Raw genomic sequence first — 20,412 nt, 5'->3', positions numbered from 1 at the left:
TCCATTCCTCCTTCACTCTGTGCTTTCTAGAGCTCTGACACATCCTTCGTCTCCGCTGCACGTCACCTGTGGCCACGAGGTCAGCCAAGGTCTCCTCTATTATTGGGCTGCAAAATTAACGGAATCAAGCTTCAATCCTAAGATTTCTAGGGCATGACTCACAACCCATCTCAAGGATTTGTCAGAGCGTCAGCACAGACAGCCTGGCAGGAAAGGATGCTACCTTCCTAAGAATGCTTGGGGAACCCTTAGCTGTGCCTCAGTTTCCCTTAGCAGCCCTCTGAGCTGCGGGGGCTCGAGGCCAAGAGGACTTCCCCACTGTCCAGGGGAGACAGACTTTGCAGTGCTCCCTGTCTCACAGCATAGAAGCAGTTATTGCAGCCCCCTTCTCCCTGACAACGCTCACAGAAACACACGCACCCTGCTACCAGCCTGTCTGGGTTTTACTAGTCATTCATTTTATTTTCAGGATGTATAGGCAGGAGAATGAAAGAGAGACTGCACGGCACGGGTGAGGAGAAAAGATGAAGAAACTTGGGAAAGGGGAATGAGGGATCCTCTTGTCCTGGTGCTACCTTGCGTCCTGACACCACTGACACTTGATGTATGATTGGTTTGACATTTCTCCTATCTAGACAACAATAAATCATAAACAAAAATCAGTTTATCAGAAAACATACAAGGAAAAAATATTAACACAGATAGTTGTGATATTTGCCCCTCCCACAGTCTAACACAGCAAATTCCATATCTGGCCACGTTTCCCCTCCCCCTCCTTCCACGGGAGATCCTGGGTCTGCCATCTTGGTTCCTGGGCTCCTCTTCTGACAAAACGTGGTCATACCTCCAAGAGGTGAAACAGAGGGCAAACTGATTTCCTTCACTGATTTGGAAAAGGACAGAAATTTTGCTTATAGGAAACAAGAAAAGATTTAAAGAGGGGGAGGAGGAGTGAGGGAGTCAAAGGCCAACCAAAGTTGGATTTGAGGACAGCTTTTCTTAGGCACTGAGGTGAGGAAGTGAGAAAGAAAGAGTTACTTCATTGGCATGTGAGAGCTGAGAAGAGCAAAGGTAATGGGGAAAGAGGATTTGTGGGTCATGAAATTCTCCTTTGACAACCTTCGAGGGATCCCAGTAAAGAATTTGGAAATACATTTGGAAATTCAATCCTTGCCTCCGATAGTGCTCTTGTTTATTCTTCAAGATCTTCATCAGAAGCCATCTCTGGAAATCTTTAAAATGACCTCCTAGTGACCTCCCATGTCTCTGAACTCCTAGTAGGCAACTCTCATCTCAGTCCCCAAAGTCCAGTAATCTCCTCAGGAGCGACCCCTGATTTTGTGGCATTGGGTGGGAGGTGGAGTGGCTTGCTTACTTGAGTAGGTTGTCTTAGTCCATTTGGGCTGCTCTAACAGAATACCATAGGCTGGGTGACTTATAAACAATGAAAATTTATATCTCACCGTTCTGGAGGCTGGAAAGCTCAAGATCAAGGCGCTGGCAGATTGGGTAAGGGCCACTTCCTGGTTCATGGACAGCCATCTTTCACTGTGTCTTCACATGGCAGAAGGGGCAAGAGAGTTCTCTGGTGTTACTTTTATGAGGGCACTAACCCCATTCATGACAGTGCTACTCTCATGACCTACTCTCATGACCTAATCCTCTCCCAAAGGCCCTACCTCCTACCCGTCTCTCTGGGGATTAAGTTTCAACACATGAACTTTGGAAGGACACATTCAGTCTATAGCACAAGCCTTGCTTGCCTACATGTTCTGGGTTAACAAATGATGCCAGGGGGGTTGAGCCCCCAGTTTCCCCTCAGTGTGCTTTAGAGCCACAGACTGTTAGTGAGTAGCGAACAATAACAATGGTAGTAATAATAACAGGCGCTTATGATGTGCTAGGCACTGGGCTAAAGGCTTTACTTAACCTCATCTCACTTAATCCTTACAAAAGTCCCCAAAACAGGGATATTATCTTCATTTTACAGATGAGGAAATTTGGGCTCAGAGAGGTTAAGTGAGTTGTCCAAGTTCATCCAGCTTATAAATGGCCCTTCAGGATTCAAACATTGTCCTCTTTGACTCCAGAGTCCAATCCTCTAATCACTTTGACATAAGAACACACCCCCGTATCTATTTCTTTGTGTGACATATGAGGAGACCTAGGTTTACAGTGATTAAATCAGGGATGAAATCCTGAGGTTTCACCATCAGTGATTGGTGGAACTTGGGCTAGAATTCCTGCCTCCTGGCTTCCTATTGGCTGCTTTATCACAGCACCCTCCTCTTCCAGCCCCTCCCTGAGAGGCTGGCCCAAGGCTTGAGAGCTTTGTGATCCGATGGCAGGGAAGGGGGTGGGACTGTGGAGCAGGGCCCACCCAGCGGAAGAGCAGCCCAGAGGACACTGGGAGGGGATGCAGGAGCACCCAACTGTGTCTTGGTTTGTCCCAGACTTCCCCAGTTTAAGCACTCAAGCTCTGGACAAACCCAGACCATTTGTCACCCTACTGGGACCTGAGCTGACAGCAGTGTCTTGGCCTTAGGTCCAGGCCTGAGGCCAAGGCTTCAGATATCCGAGGAGTCTTCGGAGCCCCAAGACCTGCCTGCACCCAATGAGAAGCCATGAGGTGGCCCAGGTCCTGAATCTGCAGGCCAGCATCAACCAGGAGGGGGTCAGCTCTCCAGGTGAAGGGTCTTCAGAGCTAGAGGGCATTTTAAGTAGCCCGTAGTTATACCCATCATTTAACCGATGGGGACCCTGACATCCTGAAACCTCTCTCAAGACCCTGCAGCACGTGAAGGGCAGAGATGGACTGAGTCTCCTGGGCCAAATCCTACTCTTTGGTTAAGGTGTCACGTGGCTTTTCTTAACTTCAGGTGTCTAAGTCAGGAGGTTCCCAAAGTGGAGTCCCTGGGGACTTGATAGAAGTGCAAATCCCCTGGGCCCTGACCCACTAAATTAGAAACTCTGGGTGCGGGGCCCAGCACTCTGTGTCTTAATAAGTCCTACAGGTGATTCTGAGCAGGGTCAAGTTAAGAATTATATACTCCTAAGGCATGGATCTTCTAGAACACTGAACTCCTCAAAGGCAGTACTATATGATCTTTCTCTCTTCTTCGCATGTCCAGCATGGGACCTGGCTGTCAGACAGTCTCAGTACAGTAATAGGCTATGGTCCTGGGGCCCTGGGCCTCCAAAGGGGGTGGCCTCGATGGAGGCTGGGGGGAAAGGCAGGAGGCTCATTCTCCAAAAGGGACGTCTGCTTAATGATTGCCCTTTAAGATAAAGTGGAGACTGTTAGGACTACGCTGAAAAGATGTTAAGGGAAGTGGTTGAAACCACATGGTGAGACAGGCAGACAGAGCAGGCAGAGGGTGGGGCTTATTTTAAGTGATCACTTCCCACCTCAAGCAGCCTGCCCTTGCCTGGTTCACTCACTGTTTTTAGAGCTCCCCAAGTGTCTGTCTGCAGGAACGGTGTCACCTGAACAAATTGACTGCTGGGGACAATTCCTGAAAGCAGTTTGCCAGAACAGATCAATATTTAATTTCTAATGAGCAGTTTTCAATTAGATCCTAGACTGACTGCTGTCTGATTGGTCACCTGTAACCACTGCAGGCCTTTGCTCCAGCCAGAGGCCGAGTGCAGCTGATATTACAGCCATGATACCCTGCGTGTTCGGTCCCACTGCTACACCTAGGGCAGCGGTTCCTAAGTGGGGCAGTTTTGCCATCCAGGAGACACTGGACAATGTCTGGAGATATTTGTGGTTGACACAACTGAGAGATCTAATGACCTCTAGTGGAGAGAGGCCAGGGGTGCTGCTAAACATCCTTCAACGCACAGGACAGAGTACCCACAACAAACAGTTACCTGGCCCCAAATGTCCATCATACTGAGGTGGAAACACCCTGTCTTACTTAGGGCTTCCTCTACCTGGTGATCAGAGTCACCTCCCTGATGGCCTCTCTACCTCCAATCTCACTCTTAAAAGCATCTTTGTTCGTGCCACAACTGTGCGCATGCATACACACACACTCACACCCCTTCACAGCACCAGTCACCTACAGTCCAAACTCCGCCCACTGTGTAAGCTCTGCACACCCAGGGCCCACTCGTCTTTCCATCTTTGTTTCCCCATCTCACTCCAGTCTCTGAACTAAAGTCCCTGTCCTGGTGACTCTCAAACTTGACTCTGCATCAGAATCTCCTGGGGGACTTGTTAAAACCATGGTTACGGGGCTTCATCCCCAGAGGTTTTGATTCAGTAGGTCTGGACGGCGGGCTGCAGGATGTGCATTTCTTCTGGGTGAGGCCGCTGCTGCTGGGCTGGGGCCCACGCTCTGAGGACCTCCACCCACACCAGCTACTCCTCACCTCTGGTCCTGTCCCCCAGCCTCTGCTTCTGTCCAGGATGCCCTTGCTTACTGTCCTCTACCCACCCGAGTTCTACCCTCAAGGTCCAGCTCAAACGCCACCTCCACCCTGCTGTTGCCCTCCTCTGATGCCCAAGGGAAGAAATATCCCAGCCTCGGCCCTCTTTCAGCACTGTGCACCTCTCCGTGGACACTTACTTTCTTCTTTCCCTGACAGTTACAGTAAGTCCTCTACATATGAACGAGTTCCGTTCCGAGAGTGCATTCATAAGTCCAATTTGTTCGCTAAGTCCAACAGAGTTAGCCTAGATACCCAACTAACACAATCAGCTATATAGTACTGTACTGTAATAGGTTTATAATACTTTTCACACAAATAATACATAAAAGACAAACACAAAAAATAAAGAAAACATTTTTAATCTTACAGTGCAGTACCTTGAAAAGTACAGTAGTACAATACAACAGCTGGCATCCAGGGGCTGGCATCGAGTGAACAGGCAAGAAGAGTTACTGACTGGAGGAGGGAGAGGAGGTGGGAGATGGTAGAGCTGAAGGATCGTCAGCAATAGGAGACAGAGGACAAGCTGCAATGTCACTCACGTCTGACGTTGATGGCCCAGGTTCCTTGCTGGAACCAGATGCACGTTCACATCTTTGAAACTTCTCAACTTGAAGGTTCATATGTAGGGGACTTACTGTATTTAAATGCATGCTTTACAAGTCAGGCATGCTCCAGAAGAGTGGCTGGAGAGAGTTTAATCAAAGGGACTATTTACGAAGATGTGGGCAGGATAAAGGGAAACTAACAAGGATGCTGAAGCACCCCAAGGCTGGCAAGTATTGGAAGCCATGACCACTGCGATGGACAAGGTGGGGAAATGGTCACTGGAATCAGGGTCACCTGATAGGAGCTGCAGGCTTGGGAAGAGGAGCACAGACACCACTAGAGGGCAGCCTGGCAGGGAGGGAGTCTGGGGAATAAATACCCCAGCCTTTCTCTCCAGCACCCCCTGCTGTCCTGCCAGTGCCTCTCACTGGCTAAACCCAATAAGAAAACAGAAGGCAAAGGAAACATGATGCAGCCCATAGACGTCACCCTCCCAAGGCTCAGAGCAGGTGGAGAAGGTTGGAGAGTGGACCTAGTGGGGCAGAGAGAGGGTCTCCAGCACATGACTTCTCTCCCTACTATGAAAGCCCAGAGTTATAGCATCCATGTCAGAACTGTCCCCAGGATCCACGACAAGCCTGGGCTTTGCATAATAGAGTAGGCTATTAATAAATATTTGGTGAGTGAATCGTTCATCATTAGCTGGTGAGTATGTCTAGAGATTAATTTTCAGATATTTTATGGAATTTCATCACTCAAAGAAGTTTCTCAGAATATTCTAAGAATGTTTATAGCTCCACAGAAAAACCTGCCAGCTGAGGCCCCCATGACGTGGCTGGGAAAACCAGCTTATCGTATTTCCCAGCCCTGTCCACCAATTTCTCACTTATATATCACTTTATCTTTCAAAGCAAAGAATATAAAATAGGGATGTATCAGGCTTGTGGAGGAATATTTTCGCAGATTTCAAGCAATCAAAGAAAACAGAAAGGAATGGAATCAACAACAGAGATACTAGTCTTTTTAAAGTGAAATATAACCAAACTAAAATTAAAGGGAAAAAGTTGTCTGCAAAACATATTTGCATTAGAAGTGATCATGAGTTCAAATTGATTAATTTCGTGTAAATATGTAAGAAAAACAACTTGAGCTTAAGAGAGAAGTGGTCTTCTATTCTAGCACAACTGGCAACCATTTATTGAGCACTTACTATGTGCTGGGAACTGTACTAAATGCTTTATGTATTCTATCTCATTTAATCCTCACAACTGGCATTTGAGCTCTGAACCGTTATGATTTTCATTTTCACAGATGTTGAAACTGAAGTACTGAGAGGATAAGTAAATTTTCCTGGTTCTCATAGTTGGTAAAAGGCAGTGTTGGAATTTAAATCCAATTTGCCTAATTAAATCCAATTCTCACTGGAGAATAGCTAAAAGTTGAAACCATAATCACTATACAAATTCAATTCAGTGACTATCTGAGTGCCATTTACACCTACTAAATTAATTAACAATTTTAAAAATTATTATTCAGTTCCATTGCTGATGAGGCACTGGTGAAAGTTATACCCACAGAGCTGGTGTCATGGTGGATGAATATACACTTCTGGGAAAGCAACACAGCAGAACCCATCAGAAATTAGAACCACATTCAGAGCATTTCTACCATGATCAGAAGGCTGGTTCGCTGTCCTGTGGGAACAGGATTCTGCATGAGGGGCAAGGATGTGAGGTCTGGGTCTGGGCTTTGCACTCTTGGGGCAGGAGAAAGACGGTGTCTTCAGATATGGGATCCACTGTGCTTTCATCTACATGACCCAGCCCCATCTAGGAGCAGCTTCCTCCAAAGGATCGAGGTCGGGGTGGGGTGCGGCACTGGTCAGCTGACTGGGCTGGATCAGGCACAGGATATGGTCCTACTGAAGCCCTGGGATGGTGTGACTCAGGCACTAGGACCCAGACAGACGGGCATAGCTGTGTTCGGAGTTGTAGCCTTCCCAGAAGACTCTTCGTTTGCTCTCACTGACCGGGCCATGGCTGGTCCTAGAGGTGACTCATATTGATGTCCAGATGTTGAGCAGGTGGAGCGAGGAGGTAGCGGGGTGGAGGTTCCTTGCTCCACCCTTCCTGAGCTGGAGGAGAGCGGTCTCCCTGCTGCCCCTGCTGGGAACTCTGAGAACTGCAAGGGGTTTTCTGACATCCCGGATCTTGATTTCTTCTGGAGACAAAGCAGGAATCTTCTTCTGCTCCCTCCCTGTCATCTCTTTGCCTGACGCTACCTCTATATTTTAGCGGAAGCAGCACGCCGAGCATCCCAGGTCTGCCACTCACGCGCTTAAACTCTCGCTTCCCAGCTCCGTCAACACTACTACCTGCCTCACAAGTCCTTCCTGAAACCACATAGTGTTTCGTAAAGGCCTGACATACAGCAAGGAATCGATAAATATTCACTTTCCCCCTTTCCTTATTTTTATCCCTTTAACGGATTACAGGTGAAAACACCTCGGAGTGGTCTTCATTTTATACGATAAGGCCCATCTCGTGTGGGGCTTTCCCCTCCCTCACATTTTTCTTACAGGGCCAAAGGGCTGGAGCTGGCGGCTGTTTCCAGCCCACAAGAGTCAATCAACCAGGGGAGGGCAGGGCAGTACGGCAGGGCTCCACCAGGGGGCAGCAGAGAGCCGGGCTCCGGGGCGTGGGGCTGGGGTCAGCACAGGTGACCTCAAGAGCAGGGAGACCTTCCCAGGTTCTGTCATTAGAGGCTGAAGGTCTGGGGGTTATGGGCTGTGTCACCAAACTGAAACTCTAGAGGCAGAGGCCTAGGTGAGCGTGAGCCCAGCATGGCTGTTAGGTTAAAGAGGAAGTAGTTCCGGGACTTCCCTGGTGGTGCAGTGGTTAAGAATCCACCTGAAAATGCAGGGGACACGGGTTTGAGCCCTGGTCCGGGAAGATCCCACGTGCCGCGGAGCAACTGAGCCCCTGCGCCACAACTACTGATAGAGCCCGTGAGCCTCAGCTACTGAGCCTGTGCACCACAGCTGCTGAGGTGCACACCTAGAGCCTGTGCTCCACAACAGGGGAGGCCACCGCAATGATGAGAAAGCCTGGACGCAGCAACGAAGACCCAACGCAGCGAAAAATAAATAAATTAATTAACAAATCAAAGGCCGTTTCTTTAAAAATAAAAAAGAGGAAGTAGTTCTACAGAGTCCAGAAGAAACATTCTCAAACAGGGGAGTAATAGTAATAATAGCTGCTATTAACCAAATGTGCTGATATCATAAGGATATTACTGGGGGGATCTTTATATACATATGTACATATATAATACATTTGTATATATACATGTGTATATATATATATATATATATATATATTTTTTTTTTTTTTTTTTTTTTTTTTTTTAGGCCGTGGCATGAGGGATCTTAGTTCCCCAACCAGAGATGGAACCCGAGCCCTCTGCATTGGTAGTGCACAATCTTAACCACTGGACCGCCAGGGAAGTCCCGCCAATATATATTTTATCTGTGGTCATGTCTAATGTCAAACCTGGTAGACTCGGGCCATAGAGATTCTTCCTGAACATAGAGAAGATACCCCCAGCAGTCATGGGCTTCAGGACCTGGGGAGGGAGGAGGGTATTGAGTACAAGGAGATTCTCCCAGACAGGAAGCGGAAATGGAAACCCTGCTGTTTCCTCTTGATGGAGCGTGGAAGGAAGAGAGGCGGAGGAGGAGAGGCAGTGGGTCAGACGCGCGGGTCTTGGGTGCCCCATGCAGCCCAGCTCCCAGGATGTGGTGAGGCTGGACGTTAACATGAAGGAAAAGCCAAAAGTGGAGGGAGGGGGGCTTGTGCTCTGCTGGTGCCGGGCGTGGTGCAGGCACGCCGGGTACACACGGAGACCCAGAGGCGTGAGGGGGAGAGGAGGCCTGGGTTAGAGCTCTCCAGCCCTCTCTTGGCCTGGAGGGGCCCCCGAAGAGCCGGCGTGCGACAGCCACGGGTTGAGACGCAGGGGCCTGCCATGGTAAGGGGTGAGGTGACTGCACCATAAAGGCCACAGAGTCCCCAACTTAGTAGGGGGCAGGTGGAGGGTGTGTCTGAGATTCAGAAGGCAGAGCAGCACCCTGAAGAGCTGGGGGAGGGACCAGTCAGCAAGGGAGAACAACTGGACCCCAACCAAAACAAGAAAACAAGCTTCGTGTTAATCTCTGCACCCAGGGAGAAGTAGCCCACGGGGCAGGCATCCCTGCCTCTATGTCTGCTTTGCCTCTCGAGCCCCAGCCACTCCCATTCTCCTTCACAGCAGCCACGCTGGCCCTCTCAGGCCTTCAATGCTGCCATGCTTCCTCCAGCCTCCAGCCACAGGGCCTTTGCACATCCCTTCTCTCCTCCCTTCAAACCCAGCCTCCTGGCTCAGTCCTTTTCTTCTCTTCCATACTCTTTTATAACACTTGTCATTTTATTAAGTTGTGATTTTGCATCTTTGATTAACACCCACCTCCCCCCTAGGATTATAAGCTCCATGGGGGCAGGGACCACTTTTTTAAAAATATTTTTAATTTATTTATTTGGTTGTGCCGGGTCATAGTCACGGCAGGCAGGCGCCTTAGTTGTGGCACGCATGTGGGATCTAGTTCCCTGACCAGGGATTGAACCCCGGGCCCCCTGCATTGGGAGCATGGAGTCTTAACCACCGCACCACCAGGGAAGTCCCACCATGTTTATTTTCACGCATCACCGTGTGCCCAGCACCCAACAGACACTGGCAAACGACAGACCCTCCATCAGCGTTTGCTGAATGACCGGACAAACAGCTGAATGAGTGAACGTGTGGCCACAACCTTGTCTCCATTTTCGGAAGGAGGAACGGAGGTGAGCAGTGAGCTGCGTTCAGCACAGAAGGTGGGGGAGGAGGACGGTAGGGGGCAGGTCCCGCCCTCGCTGAAAGAAGCAGACCTTTCCCCACATCACACAAGATTTTCCTTTACCCCCCAAGTCAGAGCAGCATTTTCTTCTTCAGATGAAGAACCTGAGGTTCTTTCGGTTTTGTGTTTACTTCTCATGATGAAAATTTTCAGCAGACAAGAAAAGTGACGAGGACTGTACCATATCCATTGGAGAATAAATATTTTAAAGTAAATTACAGATATCATGGCAATTGACTGTCAAAGACTTCAGTTTGCATCTTTGAAAAATAAGGACACTTCCCTACATAACCCAAATACTGTTATCGCACCTAACAGAGTGATCCAGAATTTCTTATTATCATCTCACACTCAGGCCTTGTTCATATTTCCCCAGTGGGCTCCAAAATGTCTTCTACACTTGGTTTCCTAGACCCAGGAGCCAAACAAAGTCCTTGCACAGAGCAGCATGTTTTGAAAACCATCTCAAATGTCTTAATTCAGACCATATGTTGACCAGCATGGAACACAGAACCAGACGTCTCCCATTTACATTCCGGTATCCTCGGTCCTTCTTCATTCTCATCCATTCCTGGATGGAAGGCAAGTCCAGGAAGGAATCGCCACGGAGCCCAGATCCCTGGGGACACAGGGCTCCTCAGGCATATTCCAGAAGCCCACAGCAGCCCCCAGGGGAGGCAATACGCAAGCCGCACTGCGGAGGAGCAGAAAGATGAGCCATAAAGAATTTTCTTTTTCCGAACTTGCCAAGCCCTCCTGAGAAATCTGGCTACCACTTCTGAAGGAAGGTGCTGCCCCCCAGGCAGGTCCTGGGGGGCAGGGGTGAGGTCGACCTTTGAAAAGTCATCCACTTAAAGGACAAAGCACTTTCTCCGGTTCTCGGCCCCAGTGCAGCTGGCCTGGTGGCCTGAGGTCGGCCAGAGAGGCTGCAGACAGGCGTGTGTCACCAGAATGTGTGGAGGTCAAGCTGGGGGATGGACATGGGACTTGGCTGTGCCAGTGAGATTTTTTTTAATCTTGATGGGAATTTTGTGGTTTTCACAATTGCCTTGGGATAAAATAGGACCTTGGTTCATAGTCCCTCAAGTATGTAGCTGCTGAATTGTCCTTTAGATGACTCTCTTGGGTTTCCAACTTATACTTTTTCCCTTGGGCGACTGCAGGAGGGCAGCTTTCCCCGCCCCCTACCCTTGGCTTCCTTGCCTCTAAGATGAGGGAAAGACTGTGGGAAATTCCACCCCTAAAGAGAGTTTCCCCTAACCTTCCCCCTGAAACCGTGGGGTTTGGACAGACTGATACACGTAAGACTCAGTCCTATGGGGATGGTCACTCTCTGTGCTCCAGAAAAGCTGGGGGCAACCTGGAAACATCCTCAGTGCCTGCAGGAGCCCCACTCACCAGGTGGGTGCAGACATGATCACCCAGGCCACCGTCCATCACACCTTTGCCCCCGAGCTGCAGCCTGGGCCCTGGCTCCCATCCGGCGTGGCCCCCACCACCTTCCCTGCCCATCAGGACAGGGTGCCAATCCCAGACAGAGAGCTGTGGGACTCAAACAGTGTGGAAGAGACTCCTTGCTCACCATCCCCTCCCTTCCCATTCGGTACAGATACTTCTCTGCTGTGGGGCCTGTCCTGGGAACAGCAGGATGGTTAGCAGCGGCCCTGGCCTCTACCCACAAGATGCCAGGATCATCTCCAGACATTGCCAGATGTCCCCTGGGGACCCAAATCATCCTCAGTGGAGAACCCCTGGTTTAGATCTCGTTTAAAAAGCCAGGAAAGTTGCAGAACTGTGTACACCAGCTGAGAGTTTCACTCTTTGCTGGGAGAACCTCAAACCATGCATTTCAGCAGCGTTCAGGAAAGCCCCCATTCTCTTCTTGGGGAGGCAGAGTGGCCACCAGGCCGGGCCAGTCGAGTCCCCTAGGTGTCCCTCCACTCATGCTGCAGAACAGTGCTGTCCCTAAGATAGGATGAATGGGGCGTTTCCCCCCTGGAAGTGTGAACCCACGAATGCTTTCCAGCCACCGAGGCCCTGCGTCCCCACCCTCTCCCTTCTTCCTCCCTTCCTTCTCACACCCTCATCCCCCAACCAAGGCCTCTGGCTCTGTCCGCCCTGAGCTGGACTCAGGCTGGGCGGCTTCTCTGGCCACAGCTAGAATGGCCCTAGGTTGCACCCGTGGCTCTCCCAACACTCTTACTGCTGTCACCCCCTTTCTCTCATGTCCCAGAGGAGCTGCATCAGGGAGGTGGCCTTAGAGCCCTGGTTGACAGATCTGCAGGGCCTGGGTCTGAATCTGGACTTTGCCGATCCCTGGGCTGGCCCCTGGTCCTCCCAGCGGTCAGCACAGGGAATTCAGGTGATGAACGTAACTTCTGAGCACGGCGCCCAGCTCACCTCGGAGCTCTGATGTGTTAAGAAGGAGGCTTGTCCTGATATCATAAGGATATTATTGGGGGGATCTTATATATATATATATATATATATATATATATATATATATATATATATATATATACACACACACACACACACATACATACATACATACATATGCATATATATATATATACACATACACATATATATATACATATATATATATATATACACACATATACATATATATATATTTTTTTTTTTTTTAAACATGCGGGATATTAGTCCCCCGATCAGGGATGGAACCCGTGCCCTCTGCACTGGGAGTTCAGAGACTTAACCACTGGACCGCCAGGGAAGTCCTGCCAGTATGTATTTTATCTGTGGTCATGTCTAATATTTTATATCTGCGGTCATGTCCTGCTTCCCTCTTCATCCAGTAGGGGATGGTGAGAGAAGGCTCAGATGGACCAAGCGGAGAAGAAGGGGCAAGAATAAAAGGACAAGGGTCTGAGGGGACCAGGGAAAAGACACAGGAGGTCAAGGGGAAGTGGTGCCTCTGAGAGCCCTGTTGGGTGACCTTGAGAGCAGAGGGCTGAGGCCCGAGGCTCTGCACCCATGGGAGCGCCTGGCGGAGGAGGAGCCCCTGGGATGGAGCCGAGGGGTCACACGCGGTCCTAGCCCCCTACCCCCGCGCAACAGACTCTGATGTAAAGGGCTGGACCATACCCCCTCTTCCCATCCTCTGTGGGTGCTTGACGGCCTTGTAGTAAGATCTGTCGGCACATAGACTACATCCCTCTCCTCCTTCCCCAGAAGGTTTGGGGTGCTGGGCTCCCCCATAAATGGGTGGTTGTTTATTGTCACTTCTGCTAAGGATCCCCCAGAGGAGGTCAGCATCCTCAGGATCCAGGAGATCCTTTCCTGCTGGCCCTCCTGCCCCTCCCAGTCCCTTCTTCCGCCAAACCCACTTCCCCACCTCACTGAGCGTCCCGCTGGGCCGGGCCTCTGGTTCTCAGTCTCTCGGGCCCCTTCTGGCTTCAGTTCTTCCTTCGACCATCTCCCAGCAGCCTAAACTCACCTGCTCTCGTGGCCTCTCGCCTGAATCTCCATGCCTGCCCTGCTCAGCTCAGCAGTGTCCTCTGCCTGCCCTGCCTGGGAGCTTCACGGGGGGAAAAAACAGTACCAATGTGCTGATTGACCTTGTCGTAAAGAAGGTCACCCAAGCCCTCCAGGCAGCCCTCCATGATGCTACAAGTCCTCCAGCAGCCCCGCCCCCTTTTTCCATGACTGCATCCTCAACCTTCACTGCTGCTCTCAGGGCGCCAGAACCATCTACAGCCTCACCTTCTCAGGAGGATCTTTCTTCCTCCTTTCCCTGAAAAGCAAAACAAGAGGAAGCAAGGACCATGAGAGGACTTGCTCTGTTTCGAATATAACCTTTTCTCCATCTTCACAGCTGCCACCCAGGTCAAGCCACCATCACCTCCTGCCTGAAGCACCACGATACTTCCCATCTGACCTCCACAGAGCAGCCAGAGTGACCATAAGTTAGCTCACGTCACCCCATCTAGAATCCTCCAAGACTCCCATTGCTCCTAGGAAAAAGATCAAATTCCTCAAATGGCCTTTTGGGCTCTGCCTGGTCTGGCACCACTTTCCCCCAGGCTGTCTCTGCTCTGGCCATGCTGGCCTTGTCTAAGTTCCTCAGACCTACAAAGATTCCCCCTGTCACAGGGCCTTTGAACATGCTGTTCTTTCTGGAACATGATTTCCTCTCCCATCCTGGTCTAGATATGCTCAAAGGTCACTTTCCCAAGAGAATCTTTTCTGGTCCCCCCAGTAGGTCAGGTTGCTTTGGTATACGTTCCTTCCTTCAAAGGCACTTATCCTAGATCACTGGGATGTCTTCCTCCCCAACTAGGGTCGCCAATAGCTCCTGAGTGCCTGGCACAGCATTTGGCACATGGTTGGAACTCAATAAATGTTTCTTTGTTGAATGAACCTCACCTCCAATCCTTCATTCTCGGTGGACCATGTCCCATTCTCTCTCTCTCTCTTTTTTTTTTTTTGGCCACACCTCGCGGCTTGCGGGATCCTAGTTCCCCGACCAGGGATCGAACCCATGCCCCTGCAGTGGAAGTGTGGGGTCCTAACCACTGGACCGCCAGGGAAGTCCCCGTTCTCTCTTCCTCTCCCTCTCTACCCACGCCCCACACCAAAGAGTCCATTAGAGGTGAACTCTTTCCACCGCTGTTCCCTTCACCACGCACCCAGCCAGGCTCTCACGTCAGAAATGGGCATTCGTGCCTTCGCAGTCCCTCTGAGGCCGACCACGAGGATGCAGGGGGTAGATTCCACAGCTGCTATCGAGTCTTCCCAAAAGGCTTGAAAGTCTTTCCACTGAACACTAGATTGGGTGGATTTCTTGGAAACAATGTGCTTCTTACGAAAGAGATGAAGTTTAATGTTTTTCAGCAGCTTCTTCTTGGTCTGGCTGAATGTACCTAGCTAGCTGTGCTTTTCTGCCTTTTCTGGCTCTCATTTTCATCAGAGAGACAGCATGCCAACGCCCTGTGGGGCTGTGTTGAGAGCCAAGGCTCAGGAACGAGACAGACTGAGTCTGAGATTCTGTTGTACCACTTCTTAGCTGTGTGACCTTTAGGAATTTATGGGGATATAACTAGTACATACCTGAGTCGATTGGGAGGCAGCCTAGCACAGGGTTTGGGAACATGAGGTCTGGTGTGAGAGCATTTGCATGCTAAGACCTTAATTCTTGTGTGTAAATAATGTTAAAACCCAGAGGGAAGGTGACCAAGGGTCACTCCATTTCATGAAAGAATTAGTAATCGGTGTGTGTGTGTGTGTGTGTGTTTCCCAAGAGCCCACAAGATTTGGAAAATATACCATTTACGAGTAAGCAGAGCTTCTTTGGGCCACCATCACAGGAAAACAGATGGAATCCCACCCCTCTGGCTCTTGTTCACCTGCCATTACATGTCCTTTAGCTCTCAGAAAGGGGCCCCCCACAGTTTCTTCTTGAAGTTCCCTGAGAGTATCTCTGAGATGCGCCCTCGAGGTATGAAAACGGAGCCGTGCTCCCTAGAGCCCTCGGGGTGTTGAGACTAAACTGTGTTCTGGGCATTAGTGGGCGAGGTGTCTTTGCTCTCTCCTCAGCTGCCCTTTGGACCAGGAGGAAGGAAACTGTACGGTCTTATGTGTCTGGGGCTCAGAGATTTAGCGAGGCAGCTTTTTCAGTGTTTACTCACAGCCTGCAATGGGGTCAGGGAGACAAATCTGAAATGCAGATCCTCGGTGAGCTGAGTCGCTCCCGCCTTCTTTTCCCTGCCACTGTCTAGGGCAGTGGTTCACAGATATACGAGTGCACGAGAATCAGCTGGAAGGATGATGGGGCGCATGCCCAGTTCCTGATCCAGAAGGACTGAGGCAGGGCCGAGCGTGTGCGTTTCTGAACCGTCCTCAGGTGGTGTTGATGCTGCTGGTCGGGGGACCGCTCTTTGAGAACCCCTGCTTGAGGGCTTCCAAATCGAATCCAAGAGACTGTCCAAGTCCTCTTTCTAGAGTAGGACTCCTGCGACCTGGCACAGTGGCTGTAAGTCACCTAAATTCCTCCCATCCTTGCAGATGTAGAGACCCTGGTGAGGAGTCAGCAGGCAGCTGAGCTGGGTGCCGCACCCCAGAGCTGGCAGTGGAACTGAGCACGGTGTGTGCGTGTGCCATTCCGGGAGCCCAGCAAAGGGGATGGGGGTGTGTGAGCAGGGAGGCTGAGGGTGTCGGCTGAGCAGCATCTATAGCTGTTGGCTCTCAGCCGTGCCCCACAGACCCCTAGGTGTTCCATGGACTCTGCCAGGAGCAGCTCTCTGCGCTGGCGGCCAGGTGTGGGGCTCCTCTTCGGCCCCCTCCCCCTGCCCTTCCGCTCCCGCCTGCAGCAGGGCAGGCTCTGCGTGCCAGGCTCTCAAAACCTTCCTCCTCTCACCAGAGTTCCAACAGGGTCCCTCCCTAACACCGTCCAGTTCGTGTGCAGATGCCACATACTCAACCAACCTCTCAGCAACCAGACGGCAGTGCCCTGAGTGACGGTGGAGGGCTACTCGGTTATTTATCTTATCTCATCTAATGATTTTTTTCTGATTATTAAAGCAATACATGTTGGATGTGCAAAAGAAACACTTGTTAGGAAAACATAATGTGGAAAGAAAAAATGGTCTGTAACGAAATCCATAGGGATAGTAAATTTAACAGGCTTGTAAATGTCTTCAGATTCTTTCTGAGCATTTCTTACTGATGCATACGTGCATTATAAATACTTAATAAAATGGATTCAAAGTATAGTTTTGTAGCTTTTTAAAAAATATTCCAATATATTTCAAATTTCTATGTCATTAAGTAAAGATTTTCTTCAAACTTTCTAATGGCTGTTAGTGATCCACTGTTCAAATACACCATAATTTACATAAGCAATTCTTCATTGGCTATTAGGATTTTTCCCTGTGGTGGCTGTTATTCACAGCCTTGTTTGGGTGTTTTTGTGCACTTGTGTGAATGTTTCCGTAGAGGAGATTTCTAGAAAGATGTCTAGGTTAAAGTGTATGACCAATTTACATTTTAACACATACAGTTGACCCATAATGCGGGTTTGAACTGCGTGGGTCCAATTATACCCGTTTTTCAGTAGTAAACACTACAGTGCTACCCGATCCGTGGTTGGTTGAATCTGCTGATGCTGAGCCGTGGGTACCGAGGGCCGACTGTAAAGTTATATCTGGGTTTTTGACTGCAGGGAACTTCAGTGTCCCTAACTCCCTGTGTTGTTCAAGGGTCAACTGTGTACCAAACTGGGCTGGGCCACTTCTCAAAGCTGCTTGTCCACGTCAGAGTCAACAGCTCCAGAGGGTGACATGTCCCCTCTAGCTCACTTCTCAGATCTCACCCTGCTGCAAACTACGGATGGATTCAATGGCATTCTGCCACGGCTACCAGCACGTTACAAAAAATAATGGCAGTGGGGGTCTCCTTAGAAGGAGCTATGGGTATGACAAGGAGATAGACCGAGCTATTTGTAGGGGAGCTGGAGAATTTTCTTGGAGAGAAACATCCTGTAAGAAGGCAGCAAACACAATTGGTCGAGTAGGTAGCAGAAGAGGGTAATAATTTTGAGTACAGCCGGTGACGGCCATTTGAATCCATTCCAAGCTAGGCCTCGGGGACACTTGTCTGGTCTGCTGGAGAGCAAGGTGCCGAGGAGTTGATTCACTCAAAACTCCATAAAACCCCAGGACACCAGGGCCCACTGCTTTGAGGCCTTTCCGACATAACGACACAGAAAGGAAGAGGCAAAAAAAAAATCCACCTCTGCAGCTGTGGCAGGAGCATGGCTCAGTGAGCGGTGGCAGCAGCTGGCAGGGGACTGGGGTGCAGGTGAGAGGCAGCAAAGAAGTGACCGCTCCAGAGGAAAGGGGGCTGTGGTGCCCACAGAACGGCGCCCAGGGAAAGCGGGTCTGATCGGGGGCCTGTGTGAGACCACCCCAGTCCCCAAACCCACCCCCGGGAGCCTCCTGCAGCATTTGGGGGGAAAGGAGGAAGCAGCAGGAGGTCCTGTATGAAGAGGGCCATCAGCACAATGATCCCTCCAGGCTGGATGAACCCTTGCATTATCACTTAAGAAATATTAACCTTTTCTGGGGAAGGGAGTTAGCTCTCCAAGAGAGAAGCCCAGGGAGAGTCTCAGACTTGAGGGTACTTTTGCCTTCTTTGGAGAAATATTTGACCAGGAAGCACGCCTTTTCTACATCAAATTCCATTCCAAATGCTAAATCCTGTTTATTTTGAAGGATTGAAAATGGTGGCAGGGGCAATTTTAAAACATTTCAAAGCCTCTGAAAACAGCCAAATGAATTCACCTCTGACTGACAGGCTCGAAAGTGCGGTTGTTTTAATATACGAAAATGTCTTTGGAAAGGGTAGCATATAACATGAAAAGTGTGTATTTTCAATGATCTCATGTGATACACTTAACAGAAGAATTCTCCCAGCCCTGATTTTTCTAGACACTCGTTTTTTTTTTTTTAAAAAATAGATAAAAGAAGGGGCGTAAACATTCATAACTAGACATCTCATAAGGTCACTTCTTTTTTCTTTCTTTCTTTCTTTCTTTTTTTTGCATGAGGGCAAATAAAAAAAGAAACATCTAAATCTGATGTTCAAACAACCTTTCCAGTTTGATCCAATCCTCTCACCTTAAAAGTCCATTTATAAGTGCCCCAGATCTTTGAGCTTGTTCCTCCCTTATCTTTGCTCCTTCTGGGTTTGAAAGGCAAATAACTTCTTCCTCCAAAAATGTTCTGTCCAGAATGAACACCATATGGATGCTCTTTTTCAAACTGAATACTTTTTGGCGAGTTCTCTCCTTTGACCTTTAGTCTCCCAATCCTAAAATAACAGTGTACACATTTGGAAAGAGTTAAGAGTTTCCATATCTACTGTAAGGTGGAAGAAAGTTAATTATCCAAATGAGGCCTTGCAAATTTTACTTAAAGTTAGACTTAAGATGTATAGTGTGCATTTTCACTTGTAAATCACGAAGCAGTTAAGATAAATTTCAAAAAGAGCAAAGTATAATTTTAAATAATTGTCAATTGAAATCTCTATGGCGGTAGTTTCCAAACTGAAGTATGCATCGGAATCACTTGGAGGGCTTGTTAAAACACAGCTTACTAAGCCCACCCCAGTTTGATTTAGGAGGTCTTAGGCGGGGGCCGAGAATTTGCATTTCCCACAAGCTCCCAGGTGATGCTGTCTGGGGACCACACTTTGAGAAGCACTGCTCTTGGACACATCCACGCCACTAAGACTTCTCTCTCAGGAAGGAGGAAGTGTGGCATTCCAGAAACACGGGAAGAGAGCCAGGAGAACTATGTTCTCAGTGTGGTTCTACGTGACTAAGTGTACACTCTTAGGTTAATCCATACACTTCCACCAGGATTTACTGAGCATCTACTATGTGCAAGGCACAGATGGTATAAAAAATCTTCACCTTCAAGCTTTCAAATAAGTAAATGGGGCAGGATCTCTACCCAAACCACACTTACCAGAATGCCCTGGGTACCATAAAAGAGATGCAAATAATATTATGGGCATCAGAAAAAGATAAGCTCATTTGGTTGGCAATGAGAAAGGTGACATCCTAATAGAGATGGCACTGGACCCAGGCCTTAAGAGATGGGAAGGACACAGGGTGAAGGTGGGGGGACAGCGGGAACCACAAGACATTCTTGAGCAGAGGAGGGTGTCAGGATCAAAGGTGTTGTATTGGTCAAGGCTGTTCAGTGCTCGTGGTTTAAAGTCAACTCAAATTGACTTCGACAGAAAAAGGCGAGGAAACTTACTGCCTCATGTACCTGAAAAGTCCAGGGATAGCTTTGGTTTAAGGTACCGAATTTAGATGCTCAACATTGTTCAGAAATTGGTCTCGCATCCATTCCAAACAGGCCAAGGGACTTGAATACACCAACTGTCCCATCCTGGGTCACATGCAGGTGTGGTGAGGTCAAACCCACTCCAACCTCATGGACCAAGTAGGAATGAGGTGGTTTCCCCAAAGAAAAGCAGGGTGTTATTTCCAGAAGGCTTTTGTCTACTGGGTACTGCATAGGAGAAAACAACTAGGAACTACTATAGATGTGAATAGCCCAAACATGGGATCCAACAGGTCACTATCAGAGGGGGAGCCAATTTAACAAAAGGTCACTACCCACCTCTCAGGTCCTTTGCCAAAGGACTTGCTACAACCTGGCTTCCATTCTCGGGGTCTGCTCCAGGGCAACTCCCTCGTCCTCTGTCCCCTCCGCCTCGAGCTTCTCTACAGCAGCAGGAACCCTGCAAGGGGGACTGTCCAGGTGGGGGGAGGAGGGGACAATTGCAGTGGTGGCCCCTGTAGACCAGGCCTTGAAAGCCAATCTCTGGAGGATCCATTGTCTCCAAATGTCTAATCAGGGCAGGGTCAGCTCAGCTACCGTGCATCTTCCTCCCACCAGCCTTGAAGCCCACTGTCACTTTCCTAGAAGGTTCTGGATCATTCCTGTCCCTTGTGG

The sequence above is a fragment of the Balaenoptera borealis genome (genome assembly GCF_965194805.1).
Source record: "Balaenoptera borealis genome assembly, chromosome: 3".
Taxonomy (NCBI): Eukaryota; Metazoa; Chordata; class Mammalia; order Artiodactyla; family Balaenopteridae; genus Balaenoptera; species Balaenoptera borealis.
This window is presented reverse-complemented; position numbering follows the sequence as displayed.